We start from the raw sequence: 20,333 nt of genomic DNA on the forward strand, positions 1-20,333 counted from the left end.
TCTTAGTGTTCCTACCAAAGGAAGGCTGCAGCTGATGGAGGGAGCCTACTGGGATAGAGGAGAGATAAGGCAGACTGGGCCCACACTCCTTTGAGCTCAGAGGTGTCTCATTGGACCATTCAAACTTCCTGCAGGTCTTCACAGGGATATCGGTTTAACAAGAGTTCAGGACTGAAAATAATGGTTCAGTCATTCAGGACTGAGATGAGAAGAAAGGTCTTTACCCAGAGGGTGGTGAACCTTTGGAATTCTCTATCCAAAAAGACTGTGGTAGTTCAGTTGCTGAGTGTATTCAAGAGAGAGATGGGTAGGTTTTTGAATATTAAGGGAATCAAAGGGGATGGGATTGATGTTGAACAGTGGTGTTGAGTTAGAAGATGAGCCATGTTCTGGTTGAACGGTGGAGCAGGCACGAGGAAGAGGACAACTTGCTCCTGATCCATTATTCCTGGTTGAAGTCCGAGCGACATGATTACTCATCCCATGACAGGATTGAGCAAAACTATGGCTACCATCTGTGTCACGGCAAAGTTACTTCATTCCTACCTACAGGTGAAGAGCAAAGATAAACATACAGCTCACTCACTGACACACGTCTGGAGGTCCAAATGGACAAAGCAAAAAACAAATTGTAAATTCCTTTGATTCTGTGTGCATTCTTATGTACACATTGACTTACTGTGCCAAACCTGAGTTTTCACACAGATACCTGAGGAACAGATTCAAAGGTATCCTCAGTGTGGCAATAGTCCTAGACTGACATATGACAAGCCTCCCTGTGAACACTCCCAGTGCCTGTGTCGAAGTTCTGCCGATCTGAGTTATCCACTACCACCCACCCTTGTCTTCTTCAGAGCTGTCAGTGCACATCCCCCTGCCCGCAGCCAGTTAACTAATGATGCTCCTCCAACACCTGTCCACCACTGGGCCGCTGGTGGGACTGCATTTTCTTGCTTCCATTGCAAAGAATCACCTGCAGTGACTCTGCCCCCAATTTCTGCCAGACTCCGAACCAGTACTGAGCCCCTTTGAAGACAAGCACTGGGAGCAGACATAAAGCAGTGGGAGGAGCAGACCACCTGACTAACTCCCACCTGCCCACCTCCTCAGCCACTACTTGCCCATCAATGGAGGAATTTTTGGATCCTTCGTCGACCTCAGCAACCTCCTCAGAACCCACAAAACTTGGTGCGCAAGTAAGTCATCCTCAATCGCGAGGGAGTGCACAAGTAGAAGAGAAAGGGACTCAGAGAGCACTCTTTAGCCACACTGTTCTCTATGGACGCAGACCCTTCGGCCCAATGCATCCAAGATGCCTATCCCATTTGCCCGCATTTGGCCCATATCCCTCTAAACCTGTCTTATCCATGAACCTGTCCAAATGTCCTTTAAATGTTGTAATTCTACCCACCTCTACAGCATCCTCTGGCAGCTCCTTCCATACACTCACCACAATCTGGGTGAAAAAGTTGCCCCTCAAGTCTCCTTTAAATACTTTCCCACTCACCTGAAATCTATGCCCCCTGGTTTTAGACTTCACTGCCCTGGGTAAAAGATTGTTACTCTCTACCCTGTCTAAGAATTCCATACTTGTATAAACCTCCATAAGGTCATCACTTGGCCTCCTTCACCCCAGGGAAAATAGTCCTAGCCTGTCCAATCTCTCCCTGCAATTCAACCTTCCAGTCCAGGCAACATTCCTATGAATCCTTTCTGCACCATCTTTAGATTAATCACATCCTTCCTGTGTGATGGACAGGGTTGCAAACACTACTCCAAGTGCAGCCTCACCGACAATGTGTGCAACTTTAATGTGATGTCCCAACTTCTGTACATAGTTGGTATTGCCACCTCCTCCGGTGTGAGATTTGGCCATGCACAGGTAACATGCACTGAATCTTACAACATGCAGAACATGCCCTTCACAAATCACAAACTAAACTACACACAGACGGAGACCTGAAATGCACAGAAAACAAGGACTGAACAAATACCTTTCTGCTCCGAGTTGTTTCCAAGTTGTAGACCAGGAAAGAACTACATGATGTTCACAATCACACCTAACAAGTTATTTCTGGAACAGTCTGCTTCTATTTGTGTCTGAGTGTGGATTTCACTTTGTATTAAGGATGCAATGTAAAATTCTCTTCCTGGGAAACTGTAGATCTGAAGTATGAAGACTAAGTGACCCCATCTTCATGCCCTGCTGATGTCTGTCTAATCTCATTTTATTCAACCAGCTCCCAAGGCCATTTCATGAGCAGCCACATTAAATTGTAATGGCAACAGAACACTTCCATGCCTATTGCTTTTTACTGCAAGGTAATTCCAGGAGCATATTGCTCGGAAATATAAATTATTCAAAACTGGAACTACCAGAGCACCAGGATCCCTTGCACCATTTAATGACTGCGGAGAATTTGCTTTAAAAAATGTCATGCTGTGGCCAATTTATTTCCCATTTACAAGTGTCAAAGTGGAATCACGCTGTACGGAGGTATCGGAGATTGCAGGAGAGAGGCAGGAGGCTGCTCAGATGTAGCCCCAAATTATCAGAATACACTGATACAAAAACTCCAAGGCCCTGACATTTACTCAGGTGAGAATTCCAATCTGTGCAGAGTTTTGTCTCCACAATGTGTGTTCTGAACTCTTAACTGAGTTCGCCATATGCAATTCAACATCATAGATGTACTGAGCCCAGCAAAGAACAAGCAACACTCCAAACAGAACATATTGCCATCCTCCAGGAACAAAGTTCACAGTATTGGGGTAGAGGTCATAAAATGGGGTGTAGTGTGGGAACTGAGTGGTGTGTCAGGCTGGAGATGGGAGTGGAGGAGGAGCGGGGTATGTAGGGTTGGGGGTGGGATTGGGGAAGGAGTGTGGTGTGGAGGGTTGGGGGTTGAGTGGGGAGGAGTGGGGTGTGTAGGGTTGGGGGTGGGATTGGGGAGGAGTGGGGTGTGGAGGGTTGGGGGTTGAGTGGGGAGGAGTGGGGTGTGTAGGGTTGGGGGTGGGATTGGGGAGGAGTGGGGTGTGTAGGGTTGGGGGTGGGATTGGGGAGGAGTGGGGTGTGGAGGGTTGGGGGTTGAGTGGGGAGGAGTGGGGTGTGTAAGGTTGGGGGTGGGATTGGGGAGGAGTGTGGCGAGTAGGGTTGGGAGTGGGATTGGGGGAGGAGTGCGGTGTGTAGGGTTGGGGGTGGGATTGGGGGAGGAGTGTGGCGAGTAGGGTTGGGAGTGGGATTGGGGGAGGAGTGCGGTGTGTAGGGTTGGGGGTTGAATGGGGAGGAGTGCGGTGTGTAGGGTTGGGGGTTGAATGGGGAGGAGTGTGGCGAGTAGGGTTGGGGGTGGGATTGGGGGAGGAGTGCGGTGTGTAGGGTTGGGGGTTGAATGGGGAGGAGTGCGGTGTGTAGGGTTGGGGGTTGAATGGGGAGGAGTGTGGCGAGTAGGGTTGGGGGTGGGATTGGGGAGGAGTGCGGTGTGTAGGGTTGGGGGTGGGATTGGGGGAGGAGTGTGGCGAGTAGGGTTGGGGGTGGGATTGGGGGAGGAGTGGGGTGTGGAGGGTTGGGGGTTGAATGGGGAGGAGTGTGGCGAGTAGGGTTGGGGGTGGGATTGGGGGAGTCAGAACTGATGGACAATGTTGTGCTGCTGCTCAGAAAGTTTTGTGCCTGTCGGAAGGGGTCCTTGGAGGGTTTGTGATCACAGGGAGGATCAGAGGTTGACAGTGGGGCTCAACCGTGATGTAACACTTTGCCCAGGCTGGCACTTCCACATGACAGACCCACCTCCCTATAGTTTTCTGGAAAAGGGATCATCCCTGGGCTCATGCAAGCAGATTTAAACACACCATGCATGACTGTTGCGGAATCAGGAGCCTGCTTCCTGCTTCAACACTGTCAAATCCGACAACAGCTGGTTTGATGGATTCGGGCATGATCATTTTTACCCCTGACCTGCAGAAGGATGGAGCCTCCCTCGAGGCAATGTCTCTCAGTGCCTTTCCAGAGCCAGGCCCAACAGTTCAGCTCTGACCTTCACCTCGACTCTTGAGTGAGAACATAAGTTTTCAATTTAGCAAGTTTTTTGGTGAATTTCTAGTCCCGGAAATATGAATCAATGTTCAATCAGCGATTAAGAAGTGAGGCTCAGCTGCCTCATTGTTTGACAAGCAACAAGCACCAGAGAACTTCACCAACTCTCATTTCTCAGATGGATTCCAGCTTCTGACTGTGGGTCACAGACTTCTGTACAATCACCATGGGAGCTGCTCAGTTCCTATAAATCATCCATCAGATTTAACCAGCTGTCTGAAATAATTTGTGTTCCGAAGTGTGGCCACAGCCCACAAAGTGACTGGAGAACCAGCAGAGTCGTCGGGTCCGGAACACACAGCAACAGAGGGGAAATGACAGCCTGTACTCCACGCCTGTGTGCAAGCTCGGCGTTCACATCTGGCCTTCCAGCGTCTCAGTGGAACCAAAGATCCACCTCCACACAATCTACGCCCCTTCCTTACAGTTTCTACCAATGGAGCCCGTGACAGGTATACACATTCACAGCAACAATGAGACTGACACTGGGGACCATCACAACCACTGGGAAGGAAATAGTCAGGACTTGGCACAGTGAAGGTCCGAAATATTCAGGGACTGGAAGGGTTGGAACAGTCAGGACTGGAACAGTTAGACCTGAAAGTCAGTGTGAAGTCTGCACGTTCCCCCTGTGACCTCGGGGGGTCTACCCCAGGTTCTCTCGTTTCCTCCCATGCCTCAAGAATTAATTGGCTGCCGTAATTTGCCCCCAGTATGGATGGATGGAGTGGAATCTGTGTGGAGTTGATGGGAATGTGCGAGAGTGGGTGAAATCTTCAAACGTGCTACCAGAGGAGGTGGTGGGATCAGGTACAGTCCCTGTGTTAAAGAGGTGCTGAGATAGACAGGGTACAGAACGATACGGTCCTAATGAGGGAAAATGGCATTAGTATAGATATAAATCTGACAATAAACCACATAGGAGGTTTAAGAGAGAGATGACAACCAGCTTGGCCTGAGAAGTGGTACTGAGGGGAAAGGGTTGGAGAATTGGAAGTGTTTTGGTGGGCAGCTCCAGAGTTTAGGACCGCGGCAGATGAAAGGGCAGTACGGGGTCCAGAAGAGGACAAATCCATCACAGGATGTGGGCAAGTGTGCAGCACAGCGGCTTCAGAGCAGCTACGTGGACTTTCAAAGCCCGACAGTGTTGTTGGGTGAGCAAAGTGTTTTGGGTGGATTGCACTCCTGTAGATGAAGGTACCAGGGTGTCTATGATGCACCACAGCCACACTTGTTTTCTGTGAACATACCAAAGTTTATTCATTAAAAGCCCCACAAGTGACATTCAGTGTCAAAACTACAGCAACTGACACAAGAAGGAAAATCTGCGCAGACATTTTCTAACTACAGACCTACAGCAGAGAACACCAACTAAACTACTGCAAGACACACTACTTCAGATAAGAATATTGCTCACACCATCCACAACACACACGATCCCCTGAGGGGCCCACCGATTGTGGAATTCACCTGGGGACCACAGCCACACTCACAAGGTTGTTGTTGATACATTAGGTGGATGTTTTCTCAGTTTTGTCAAATGGGCAGAAGGTGGACTGGAAATGGAATGTGTGGAAAGGTTGGCACAACGTCCAAAAGTGGTGCCACACTGGGAACATTCGACGGGCCTTGAGGGCAAAGTGAGGTCAGGGACAGGATCATGGTGTGGTTTGGCTGATCCATACCTCCCATGTTCAGGTACTAGCTGTTGCTGCCTGCCTCCTGGACTGAACATGCTGCAAGGAGGTGCACGAAGACTAAATTGGAATTGGTCATCAAGCATGACTGAGGTCTCCCCAGCAATGTCTGTCCTCCTCACAAGCTCACAGGCCTCATACTGTCTGGGACATGCGGAGAGGTGGCCACAAGCAGATGAAGCTTCAGCCTGATGTATGGTCACAGTTACATAGCACCTGCTGTCACTCAGTGTCTTCAACTCCTATGTCATAAGAAACAGAACACAGCACAGGACAACACAGTACAGGCCCTTTGGCCCACAATGTTGTGCTGACCTATATAAACCTACTCCATGATCAATCTCACCCTTCCCTCCTGCACAGCCCATAACCCTCCATTTTTGTTACATCCATGTGCCTATCTAAGTGTCTTTTAAATATCCCTATTGTATCAGCATCTTCCACCACTTCCGGCAGTGTGTTCCAGGCACCCACCACTCTCTGTGTAAAGAAACTACCTTTGACATCTCCCTGGACTTTCCTCCTCTAACCTTAAACTAATGTCCTCTGGTATTGGCCATTGCTGCCCTGGGGTAAAGGTGCTGGATGTCCACTCTATCGATGCCTCTCATAATCTTATACACCTCTATCAAGTCGCCTTTCATCCTGCATCGCTCCAAAGAGAAAAGCCTTAGTTCGTTCAACCTTTCCTGGATTAGACATGTTCTCTAATCCAGGCAGCATGCTGTTAATCTCCTCTGTACCCTCTCTTAAGCTTCCACATCTTTCCTATCATGAGGTGACCAGAACTGAACACAACATTCCAAGTGTGGTCTAACCAGAGTTTTATAGAGCTGAAACATTACGTCTCAACTCTTGAACTCAATCCCCCGACTAATAAAGGCCAGCACACCATACACCTTCCTAACCACCCTATCAACCTGTGTGGCAACTTTGAGGGATCTATGGACTTGGGCCCCCAGATACCTCTGTTCCTGCACGCTGCTCAGAATCCTACCATTAACCTTCATGTTCATTCTTCCAAGGTGTATCGCTTCACACTTTTCCAGATTGAACTCCATCTGCCACTTCTCAGCCAGCTCTGCATCCTGTCTATATCCTGCTGTAACATACAACAACCTTCTGCACTATCCACGATATCGCCAACCTTTGTGTCATCTGAAAACTTACTAACCAACCTTCCACATCCTCATCCAAGTCATTTATAAAAATCACAAAGAGCAGGGGTCCCAGAACAGATCCCTGCATAAAACCACTGGGCACCGACCTCCAGGCAGAATACTCTCCATCTACAACCACCCTCTGCTTTCTGTGGGCAAGCCAATTCTGAATCCACACACCAAGTCTCCATGGATCCCATGCCGCATGACTTCCTGGATGAGCCACCATGGGGAACTTTGGCAAACACCTTACTAGTCCATATACACCACATCCACTGCTGTACTTTCATCAATTTGCTTTGTCACCTCCTCAAATATCTCAATTAGGCTTGTGAGGCACGACCTGCCCCTCACAAAGCCATGCTGACTATCCCTAATAAGACTATGCTTCTCCAAATGCTCATAAATTCTGTCCCTAAGGATCCTCTCCAATTGCTTGCCCACCGCTGACATAAGAGTAACTGGTCTATAATTCCCAGGATTATCCCTATTACTTTTCTTGAACAATGGAACAACATTTGCCATCCTCCAATTTTCTGGTCCCACTCCTTTGGCAATGGAGGATGCAGATATCATCGTCAATGCCCCAGCAATCTCTTCCCTCACCTCCCGTAGTAACCTGGGGTATCTCTCATCTGGTCCCGGGGACTCATCTATCCTATTGTTTTTCTTAACCTCAACATGCTAAATCCTGTTCAATGGACAGACCCAACTGGGGTGATGGTGTGGAATACATTTGGGAAGGAATAGCTCTGGGAGTTTGTCATATTGACTCTGAGTGCAAATGCCTTACTTGACCTCCTTTTGAAGGTCTCCGGTGTTGCAGAAACCAGTCTGCAATAAGTCTGTCTATTTCTAGTGATATCAAGAAATCCCCTAACATACTGGATAAGGAAAGGTCCCTGAACCTCAACGTCCCACTCTGATACTGAAAATTTGTGTCCCAGAACTACCCTTTGGGCAGAAGATACAAAAGCCTGAAAGCACGTACAACCAGGTTCAAGGACAGCTTCTATGCCACTGATATAACACCATAGGATGGTCCCCTTGTACGATAAGATTGACTCTTGACCTCACAATCTTCCTTGTTATAACCTTGCACCTCATTGTCTACCTGCACTGCACTTTCTCTGCAACAGTAACACTGTATTCTGCATTCTGTTATTGTTTTCCCCAGTACTACATCAATGCACTGTTGTCATGAAATGATCTGTCTGGACAGCATGCAAAGTTTTTCACTGTACCTTGGTACATGTGACAATAATAAACCAAAAGAAAAGATGTAACACCTTCTCTTTTACCTCATCCCTTCTCACCATCCAGAGATCAAAACATTTTCAAAATGAAGCAGCAATTTAATTGTACTTTTTCCATTTTGAGTTCTGCATTTTATGATCAAGATGTTTTTACATCGGGGAAGTCAAATGCAGACTGGGTGACCACTCTGCAGAATGCCTCCATTCTGTCTGCAAGGATAACCCTGAGCTTCCAGTCACTTGTCACTTTAATTGCACTCCCACTCTGACCTCCTGCACCGTCCCTGTGAAGCCTAATGTCAGCTCAAGGAATGGCTCTGCATCTTTCAAACTAGGCATATTCCTGCTCACAGGATTCAGTTTTGAATTCAACAATTTCAAGTAACCAGCCTTTCCAATTTGTCCCAGAACAAGCCAAGTCTGATGACAGGTCATCAGTTGTGAAATTAATTACATTTCTTTCTCTCCATAGATACTAAGATAAGATAAGATATCTTTATTAGTCACATGTACATCGAAACACACAGTGAAATGCGTGTAGTGTTCTGGGGGCAGCCCGCAAGTGTCACCACGCTTCCGGCGCCAACATAGCACGCCCACAACTTCCTAACCCGCACATCTTTGGAATGTGGGAGGAAACCAAAGCTAACTGCGACACTACAGTGGCAGGTTTGCTGAGTATTTCCAAGATTCACTTCTGATAAACTGCAGTGTTTTGTCTCAATGCCAGCATCGTTTTCTCTTTCATCTATTCTCCTTTAACACCTCCCAGTTACAATGGAGACACAAGAGAATGCAGATGCTGGAATCAGGAACAACAATCTGCTGGAGGAACTCAGCAGCATCTGTGGGAGGACAGGAATTGTCAATATTTCAGGTTAAAACCCTGTATCAGGACTGAGAATGGAGGGGGGTGGCCAGCATAGAGGGGACAAGGGTAGTGGTGGGAAAGGCTTCCGAGGTAATGGGTGGACTGAGGAGGGGTGTAAGATGACAGGCAGGTAGTGCCAGGTAGGGTAGGGGAGCGGGGGTGGAGTTGGGAGACAGTGGCAGGTGAACGATAGATGGAGGCAGACAGAGACAGAGGGAAAGGAAAAACACAGCAGATGGAGCAAGGTGCAGGAGGGAAGTGTGAAGATGGGAGACGGCTGCTGAAGGGGATAAGCAGGAACACAAATCACTAAGCACAAAGAGCTGAGCACCGTAATCAGCCGTCACGAGACAGTGCACCCTGATGCCTTCCAATCTCACGGGGGACTTCAACCAGGCCAGCTTGAAGACATCTCTGACCATCTACCACCAACATGTCACAGCAGAACCAGAGAAGCCAACATACTCAATCACTATTACACCACCTCCAAGAACACTTATTGCGCCATCTCACGCCCGCATGTTGGCAAGTCCGATCACCTGGCTCTACTTCTACTCCTGACATACAGACAGAGACTGAGAACCGCAGCACCAGTGGTGAAGACCACAAAGATCTGGTCAGGGGAGGTGGAGGAACGTTTACAGGACTGCTTTGAATCGGTGGACTGGACCATATTCAGGGATTCATCTTTGGATCTGAATGAATATGCCACAGCAGTCACCAACCTCATGAACACCTGCATGGATGAGTGTGTGCTGTCGAGAACACGACAATTCTTCGCAAACCAGAAGCCCTGGATGAACCAAGGGATTCGCAGACTGCAGAGGGCTAGATCTGTGGCGTTCAAGACCAGCGATCCAGAACCCTACAAGGAGTCAGGTATGATCTACGGAAGGCCATCACGAGAGCCAAAAGGCAATTCCGTGTGAAGTTAGAGGGACAATCGGACACACGACAGCTGTGGCAGGGTTTGCATGCCATTACTTCCTATAAGCCGAAACCGAACAGCACAAATGTCAGCAATGCTTTACTCCCTGATGAGCTCAAGGCCTCTTATGCAAGCTTTGAAGGGGAAAATGACACTAAACCAGTGCGAATCCCCACATCATCTGCCGATCCTGTGATCTGTCTCAGAGGCCAACATCAGAACATCTTTCAAGAGGGTGAACCCTCGCAAGGCACCAGGCTCTGATGGTGTACCTGGCAGGGTGCTGAAAATCTGCACCAACCAACTGGCTGGAATGTTCAAGGATAACTTTAACCTCTCACTGCTGCAGTCTGAGGTTCCCACCTGCTTCAAAAGGGCATCAATCAGACCAGTGCCCAAGAAGAGCAGTGTGAGCTGCCTCAACAACTATCGCCCGGTAACAGTCACATCTACTGTGATGAAGTGCTTTGAGATGCTTGTCATGGGTGGAATTAACTCCTGCTTGGGCAAGGACCTGGACCCACTACAATTTGCCTACCACCGCAACAGGTCTACAGCGCTCGTAATCTCACTGGTTCTCCACTCAGCTGTGGATCACCTAGACAACAACAAAGCATACGTCACACTGCTGTTTATCGATTACAGCTCAGCGTTCAACACCATCATCCCCTCAGTACTAATCAACAAGCTTCAAAACCTGTACCTCACTCTGCAACTGGATCTTCGACTTCCTCATCAGGAGACCACAGTCAGTGCGGATCAGTAGTAATGTCTGCTCCTCGCTGACAATCAACACAGGTGCACCTCACGGATGTGCGCTTAGCCCACTGCTCTACTCTCTCTACACATGACTGTGTGGCTGGGCACAGCTCAAACACCATCTCGAAATTTACCGATGACACCAGTGTTGTTGGCAGAATCTCAGATGGCGATGAGGCAGTGTACAGGAGTGAGACAGATCGGCTGGTTGAGTGGTGTCACAACAACTACCTCACACTCAATGTCAGCAAGACCAAGAAACTGATTGTGGACTTCAGGAAGGGGAAGTCTGGAGAACACACACCAGTCCTTATTGAGGGGTCAGCAGTGGAAAGGGTGAGCAGCTTCAAGTTCCTGGGTGTCAACATCTCAGAGGATCAACCCTGGTCCCAACACATTGACACAATCACGATGAAGGTATGCCAGTGGCTCTTTTTCATTAGGAGTTTGAGGATATATGATATGTCACAAAAGACTCTTGCAAATTTCTACAGATGTACGGTGGAGAGCATTCTGACTGGTTGTCTCACCGCCTGGTACGGAGGCTCCAATGTGCAGGATTGAAAGAGGCTGCAGAGGGTTGTAGACTCAGCCAGCTCCATCACGGGCACAAACCTCCCCGCCATTGAGGACATCTTCAAGAGGCGGTGCCTCAAGAAGGCGGCATCCATCATTAAGGACCCTCACCATCCGGGACATGCCCTCTTCTCGTTTTTACCATCAGGGAGGAGATACAGGAGTGTGAAGACCCACACTCAATGATTCAGGAACAGCTTCTTCCCCTCCGCTATCAGATTTCTGAATGGTCTTTGAACCCATGAACACTCGCTATTCCTCTTTTGCACTATTTATTTATTTTTGTAACTTATGGTAATGTTTATGTCTTGCACTGTACTGCTGCCACAAAACAACACATTTCACAACATATGTTGGTGATAATAAACCTGATTCTGATTCTGAGTCTGATTACCAGTGCTGGAATTATAAGTAAAGGAAGTGAGACTGGGAGGAACCATCAGAGGAGAAGAGAGAGGTGAACGACAGTTGAAACCAGATGAGGGTGGGGGAGGGGGAAACCTGTGTGTGAAGTGAGTGGATGGAGCCAGGAGAGGGAAGGGGACGAGGATGGGTGAAGTGGGGATGGGGGGAATGTGAGAAGAGAGACAAAAAAGGGGGAGGACCAGAGGATCAGAAACGGGGGGGGGGGAGGGGGGTGGGGGGCAGCGGGGGGAGAGAATGAGTGGGGAAGGGGTAAAAAATTAAAAGGGTGGGGGATTTACTGAAAATTGGAAAACAATATTCATGCCATTGGGTTGTAGACTACCCTGGCCGAATATAAGGTGTTGCTCCTCCAGTTTGCGTTGGGCTTCAGCCCGGCAGTGGAGAAGGCCAAGGATGGACAGGTCAGTGTGGGACTGGGAACGGGACTGGAATGGTCGGCAACTGGGAGCTCGGGATGGCCATTGCGGACTGAGCGTGGGTGCTCTGTGAAATGGTCACCGAGTCTGCACTTGGTCTCGCCGATGTAGAGCAAGCCACATCGGGAGCACCGAATGCAGTGGACAAGGTTGGAGGAGATGCATGTGAACCTATGCCTCAGCTCACAGGTGTGGCAAACCATTGCTACACCTCACCTAGGCAATGAGCACGGCTACAGGTCATCCTGGCTGTGTGACCCTCTGCAGAGATGGTAATAATGCTGCAACGTGCTGCCAGGGGTGCTGGTGGAGGCAAATACGATAGAGGTGTTTTTGAGTCTCTCAGATAGGCATTGGAATTGAAATTAGTTTATTATTGTCACTTGTACCAAGGTACAGTGAAAAACTTGTCTGGCACACCAATCGTACAGATCAATTCATTACACAGTGCATTGAGGTAGTACAGGGTAAACCAACACGGAAAGTACCACAGCTGCAGAGAAAGTGCAATGCAAGTAGACAATAAGGTGCAAGGTTATAAAGAGGAAGATTGTGAGGTTAAGAGTCCATCCTAGGGAACCGTTCTATAGTCTTATAACAGTGGGATGGAAGCTGTCCTTGAGCCTGGTGGTATGTGCTTTCAGGCTTTTGTATCTTCTGCCCAATGGAGGAGGGCGAAGAGAGAATGTCCGGGGTGGGTGGGGTCTTTGATTATGTTGGCTACTTTACCGAAGCAGCGATAGGTATAGACAGAGTCTATGGAGGGGAAGCTGGTTTCTGTGATGTGCTGGGCTGTGTACGCAACTCTCTGCAGTTTCTTGCGGTGCTGGGCAGAGCAGTTACTGTATCAAGCTGTGATACATCCAGATAGGATGCTTTCTATGGTGCATTGATAAAAGTTGGTGAGTGTCAATGGGGACATGCCAATTTTCTTTAGCCTCCTGAGGAAGTAGAGGTACTGGTGAGTTTTCTTGGCCGTGGCGTCTATGTGGTTGGACCAGGACAGGCTGTTGGTGATGTTCACTCCAAGCAACTTGAAGCTCTCAACCCTCTTGTCCCTTTTCCTGAAGTCAATAACCAGCTCTGTTGTTTTGCTGACAATGGGGGAAAGGTTGTTGTCATGACACCATGTCACTGAGCTCTCTATCTCCTTCCTGTACTCCGACTCATCATTATTTGAGATACAGCCTACAACGGTGGTATCATCTGCAAACTCGTAGATGGCGTTAGAGCAGAATCTGGCCACGCAGTCATGAGTGTATAGGGCTTAGAGTTGGGGGCTGAGGACACAGCCTTGTGGGGCACCAGTGTTGAGAATAATCGTGCTGGAGGTATTGCTGCCTATCCTCACTGATTGCGGTCTGTTAGTCAGAAAGTCAAGGATCCAGTTGCAGAGGGAGGTGTTGAGTCCCAGGTCTCAGAGTTTGGTGATGAGTTTGCTTGGAATTGTAGTATTGAAGACCGAGCTGTAGTCAATAAACAATAGTCTAACGTAGGTGTCTTTACTGTCCAGATGCTCCTGAGATGAGTGTTGGGCCATGGAGATGGTGTCCATCATAAACCTGTTTCGGCAGTTGGTGAATTGCAGTGGGTTGATGTTGTCTGGGAGGCTAGAGTTGATGCATGCCGTGACCAACCGCTCGAAGCACTTCATGATGGTGGATGTCAGAGCCACCAATCGGCAGTCATTAAAGCACGTTATCTTGTTTTTTTTCGGTACCAGGATGATGGTGCCACTTTCTTCGGTACCACCTTCCTGAAATAGGTGGGAACCTCAGAGATTGAAACAGGAAGAGGTTAAAAATGTCTGCAAATACCCCCACCAGCTGATCTGCGCAGGATCTGAGGACACAGCCAGGGACACCATCCGGGCCAGATGCTCTCCGTGGGTTCACTCTCCGGAAGACTGATTTCATATCGTCAACAGTGACTGTGGGTTCCAGTTCATTGGAGGCTGTCAGGGTGGGTGGTGACAAACCAATCCCCTTCTGTTCAAAACGTGCATAGAATGCGTTAAGTTCACTGTGAAGGGATATGCTGTTGTCGACAATGCTGCCTGACTTAGTTTTGTAGCCTGTTACAGCAGGTAAACCCTGCCACAACTGACGGCTGGACTGGCACTCGATTTTCAAATGAATGTGCAGAAAATGGCGGGATATGGACATTGTGTTGGCAGAAGGAATTAGTTTAGTTAGGCTTTAAGTACTAGTTTAATTAGTTCAGCACAACATTGTGGGCCTGTTCCTGTTCTATGTTCTTTGTTCTAAACTTAAATTCATGGTGCAGGAGCAGGTGCAGGAGGGAGGGCTTCAGCTACAGGGATCATTAGGTTGTCTTCCGTGGCAAGTGGGACCTGTACAAAAGGGACGGGTTGCACTTGAACTGCAGGGGGACGGATACCCTCATAGGGAGGTTCGCTGGTGCTACTTGAGAGGGTCCAATCTGGCATGGCAGGGGTGGGAAGCAGAGCTGCAGGTCAGCAAGTGGAGGGATTGAGGGGAATATAGAACATAGAACATAGAACAATTACAGCACAATTCAGGCCCTTCGGCCCACAAAGCTGTGCCGAACATGTCCCGACCCTAGAAATTACTAGGCTGACCCATAGCCCTCTATCTTTCTCAGCTCCATGTACCTTTCTAACAGTCTCTTGAAAGACCCTATCATATCCGCCTCCACCACCGTTGCCGGCAGCCCATTCCATGCACTCACCACTCTCTGAGTAAAAAACTTACCCCTGACATCTCCTCTGTACCTACTCCCCAGCAACTGAAACCTATGTCCTCTTGTGGCCACCAATTCAGCCCTGGGGAAAAGCCTCTTAACTATCAATGCCTCTCATCATCTTATACACCTCTATCAGGTCCCCCCTCATCCTCCATCTCTCCAAGGAGAAAAGGCCGAGTTCCTTCAACCTGCTTTCATAAGGCATGCTCCGCATTCCAGGCAGCATCCTTGTAAATCTCCACTGCATCCTTTCTATGGCTTCCACATCTTTCCTGTAGTGAGGTGACCAGAACTGAGCACAGTACTCCAAGTGGGGTCTGACCAGGGACCTATATAGCTGCAACAGTACCTCCCGGCTCCTAAATTCAATTCCCCGATTGATGAAGGACAATACACCATATGCCTTCTTAACCACAGAGTCAACTTGTGCAGCCGCTTTGAGCGTCCTATGGACTCGGACCCCAAGGTCCCTCTGATCCTCCACACTGCCAAGAGTCCTACCATTAAAACTATATTCCGCCAACATATTTGACCTACCAAAATGAACCACGTCACGCTTATCTGGGTTGAACTGCATCTGCCACTTCTCAGCCCACCTCTGCATCCTATCTATATCCCTCTGTAAGCTCTGACAGCCCTCCAAACTATCCACAACACCCCCAACCTTCATGTTATCCGCAAACTTACAAACCCACCCCTCCACTTCCTCATCCAGGTCACTTATAAAAATCACGAAGAGTAAGGGTCCACAACTGAGGTACATCACTGGTCACCGACCTCCACTCAGAATACGACCCTTCGACAACCAATACAACCCTTCAACAACAAGGTAGAGATTCAGTCAAGTAAGTCTGAAAGGAAGGACAGGCAGGGCCAGGGTAATGAATGGGGTGGGATTGATGGGCTGAAGTCTGTTTATGGTAAGGAGTATTAAGGCAGATGAACTTTGGGTCTGAATTAGTATGTGAAACTACGATGTCGTGGCCATTACAGTGACTTGGTTGAGAGAAGGGCAGGACTGGAAGCTCAGTGTTCCAGGATTCAGATGCTTCTGATGTGGTAGAGAGGGATATAAAGGAGGTGGGAGAGTTCCACTACTGCTCAGAGAGAATGTCACAGCAACACTCAGGGAGAGCGTTCTGGTGCGCTCATCCACTGAGGCAGTACAGGAGAGCTCACAAATAAGAAATGTGCAATCACTATGATGGGCCTCCCTATACAATAGGCCTCCCAATAGCCAGCGGGAGTTCAAGGAACAGATATGTTGGCAGATGATGGAAAGATGTAAAAGCAACAGGGCTGTTGCAGTGGTGACTTTAACTTCCCCAGTATTGACTGGGACTTTCTTAGTGTCAGAGGATTAGGTGGGGCAGAATTTGTTAGGTACATCCAGGATTGGTTCTTGACACAGAAGGTAGATATTCCAACCAAGGAAGGGGTTGTACTGGACCTTGTATTGGTAAATGAGTCTGGCCAGGTGACTGGAGCTTCAGTGGGAGAGCAGGGATCATTAGTGATCATTACTCGGTAAGTTTTCAGATAACTATAGATCAGGATAAGACGGGATCTTGGAGGCAACTGCTAAATTGAGGGAGGGCTTGTTACAACAGGAGCTGGACAGACTGGGAGCAACTGTTATTAGGTATGTCCAGAACAGAGATATGGGGGCCATTTAAAGGTCATATAGTCAGACAAAGATGGGAGGGTCTGGAGACCTTAGGTCACGCAAGATGTTACAAATTTAGTCTAAAAGAAAAAGGAAGCATAAGTAAAGCTAAGGATCTGAAATTGGAGAGGGCCCTTGAGGAATAGAAAGGAAACAGGAGAGAACACAAACAGGGAATCAGGAGGGCGGAAGGGGCCATGAAATCTCCTCGGCGAGTAGGATTATGGAGATCCCAAGGTATTTTATATTAAAAACAAGAGGGTCACTTGGGAGAAGGTGGGGCCACTCAGAGACAAAGGAGGGAATTTATGTCTGGAGCCAGAGGAAATGGGCAAGGTACTAAACAAGTACTTTGCCTTGGTACTCAGCAAGGAGAAAGAGAAGGAGGAGAGTGAGATCAGGGAGGAGTCTGCTGATATTCTGTGGTATGTTGATAACAAGAAGGAGGAAGTGCCAGGTCACTTGAAGAACATTAAGGTGGATAAGTTCCCAGGGCCTGATGAGATCTATCCCAGGTTATTGAGAGAGGCAAGAGAGGAGATTTCTGAGGCCTTGACAGACATCTTTGTAACCTCTTTTGCCACAGGTGAAGTTTCAGATGACTGGTGAATAGCCAATGTTGTTCCTCTGCTTAAGAAGGACAGTGGAGACAAACCAGGAAATTATACACTGGTGAGCCTTACATGAGTGGTAGGGAAATCATTGGAGAGGAATCTTGGGGATTGGATTTACTCGCATCTGTAAAAGCAAAGACTTATGAGGAATAGCCAGCAGGGCTTTGTGTGAGGGAAGTCCTGTCTTACAAACTTGATTCAGTTATTTGAGGAGGAGACAAAGATAAGGGCAGGGCAGTGGATGTCCCAAGGGCAGACCCATCATAAGGGAAGATCCCTCATTGTAGACTGATGCAGAGGTTTAGGCACATGGGATCATTTGAGATTTGGTGGAGGGGTGATAATCTGACTGAAGGTTTGTGAACAGCGGTGTCCCACAAGGATTGATGCCAAGACCTCTGTTGGTTGTGATACATTTGGATGAAAATGTTGGTGGACTGATGAGTAAGTTTGCAAATGACAAAAAAATCGGTGCAGCTGTGGAGAGTGAGGAAGGTGGTCAAAGGATTCAACAGGATACAGACCAGTTGGAAACGTGGGCAGAGAAATGGCAGATGGAGTTTAAAACAGACAAGTGTGAGGTGCTGCACTTTGGGAGGTCAAATGTCAGGGGAAAGCATACAGTAAATGGCAGGACCATTAGGAGCATCGATGTACAGAGGGATCTTGGGGGGCAAGTCCATCTCCCTGAAAGTAGCAACACATGGAGATAGGGTGGTAAAGAAAAGCACATGACACACTTGCCTTTATCGGTCGGGGCACTGAGTATAAAAATCAGGAAGTCATGTTGCAGTGTATAAAACTTTGGTTAGGCCACATTTAGAGTATTAGCGTCTGGTCGCCACTTTATAGGAAGGAAGTGGAGGCTTTGGAGAGGGTGCAGAAAAGGTTCACCAGGATGTTACCGAGATTAAGGAGTGTTACCCATAAGGAGAGGTTGGACAAACTAGAACAGCAGAGGATGAGGGGAGACCTGATAGAAGTTTATAAAATTGTGAGAGGAAGAGATGGGTAGGTGGTCGGAGTCTTTTCCCAGGACAGAAATGTCAAATACTAGCAGGGTACAGCTTGAAGGTGAGAAGACGAATAGTTAAAGAAGTTTTACGAGGCAGGTTTTCTTCACAGAGAGTGGTGGGTGCCTGCAATGTTCTGCCCAAGGAAGCACTAGAAGCAGATATGAAAGCAAAGTTTAAGAGGCATTGAGAGAGGCACACAGACAGGTGGGACATGGAAGGATATAGACCATGGGATTAGTGTCAGTGGCATCATGCACAGCACATACATGGTGGGCCAAAGGGCCTGTTGTTCCTGTGCTGTACCGTTCTATGTTCTGTGTTAAATGTTATTTAAATATGGTGTGGGTTCCTGCCTCTACCACACGTTCAGGCTAAATTAAACAGCCCTTGCCTCCCCATGTTCCTTTTAGGCTCCAATTTTCCAGCAACCCCTTGTAAATTTCCTCTGCACTCTCTCCAGTGAATGTGGTGACCAGAACTACACACAGCACTCAGAAACCTACAGAAACTCCCCGCTCTTAATATTCACTTTCTTAGCTTGTAAATGCATGCAGCCCACATGCCTTTTTAACCACTTTATTGACCTGTCCTGTTACCTTTAAGGAATAAAAATAGAAAATGCTTGAAACACTCAACACCTGTGGAAAGAGAAACATTTAATGATTCAGATCTGGAACCCTTCACCAGGAAATTTAAGGACTTGTGAACGTACACTCCCAGGTTTCTCTGTACTTCCAGACCACTCAATATCTTGCCATTTATTATGTACCTTCTTGCTTTGCTGAACCGCTTCAAATGCTGTCACTGAGACCACGTTTCTGTCCAGCTGACCTGAACATCCATTTCTTCCCTGTCTCCCTGAGGTCCAAAGCTTTCCTTGTCACTAATAATCATGCAGCCAATTTCTGTATCATCTGCAGACAACCTTATCGTGCCCCCTACACTTAGATCTAGATATTGCAACTTAGATACTGCAAAAAGCAAGTACTGAGAGCTGTAGAACCCCACTGGTAACAGCCTTCCAGTCACTAAAACACCCATCACCCATCAGGGTAGAAATGTCAACTACTGGAGGGCATGCATTTAAGGTGAGGGGGGGAAAGTTTAAAGGAGATGTGTGGGGCAAGATTTTTTACACAGAGAGTGGAGGGTCCTGGAATGTGCTGCCAGGGGTGGTGGTGGAGGCAGATTCAGTAGTGGTGTTTAAGAGGCTGTCAGACAGACACATGGAAATGCAGGAAATTGAAGGATGTGGACCATGTGCAGGCAGAAGAGGTTTAGTTTAATTCGACATCGTGTTCAGTGCAGACATCATGGGCAGAAAGGGCTGTTCCTGTGCTGTGCTGTTCTATGTTCTGCATTCTGAACCCTGTTCATGATAAAAGGAGGATGTATTTGACAGGGAAAAACATCACCTGAAGTTACAACAGGATCCTGATCAATTGGGTCAGTGGGCCGAGAAATGACAGTTGGAGTTTAATTCTGATAAGTGTGGGGTGTTGCATTTTGGTAAGTCAAACCAGATAAGGACTTACATAGTAAATGGTAAGGCCCTGGTGAGCATTGTAGAACAGAGAGACCAAGGAGTGCAGGTACATAGTTCTTTGAAAGAAGTAATACATGTCAACATGGTAGTGAAGAAGACTTGAGGAACACTGACCTTCATTGGTCAGTATAGTGAGTACAGGAACAGGGACGTCATGTTACAGTTGTACAAGGCATTGGTAAGGCCAGATTTGGAGTACTGCATACAGTCTGGTCACACTGCTGTAGGGAGGATGTCACTAAACTAGAGAGGGTGCAAAAAAGATTTATGAGGATATTACCGGGACTGGAGGGATATAAGGAGAGACTGGATAGGCTGGGACTGTTTTCCCTGCAGTGTAGGAGGCTGAGGGGTGACTTTAGAGAGGTGTGTAATATCATGGGGGCATAGGTAAGGTGAATAGTCAAAGTCTTTTCCCCAGGGTAGGGGAGTCCAAAACCTGAGGGCATATGTTCAAAGTGAGAGGGGAAAGATTCAAAAGGGACAAGGTGCAACTTCTTCATCCAGAGGACGGTGGGTATATGGAACAAGCTGCCAGAGGAAGTAGTTGAGGCAGGTACAATTACGTCATTTAAAAGCCATTTG

This window comes from Pristis pectinata, chromosome 26, assembly GCF_009764475.1.
Source record: "Pristis pectinata isolate sPriPec2 chromosome 26, sPriPec2.1.pri, whole genome shotgun sequence".
NCBI classification, from domain to species: Eukaryota; Metazoa; Chordata; class Chondrichthyes; order Rhinopristiformes; family Pristidae; genus Pristis; species Pristis pectinata.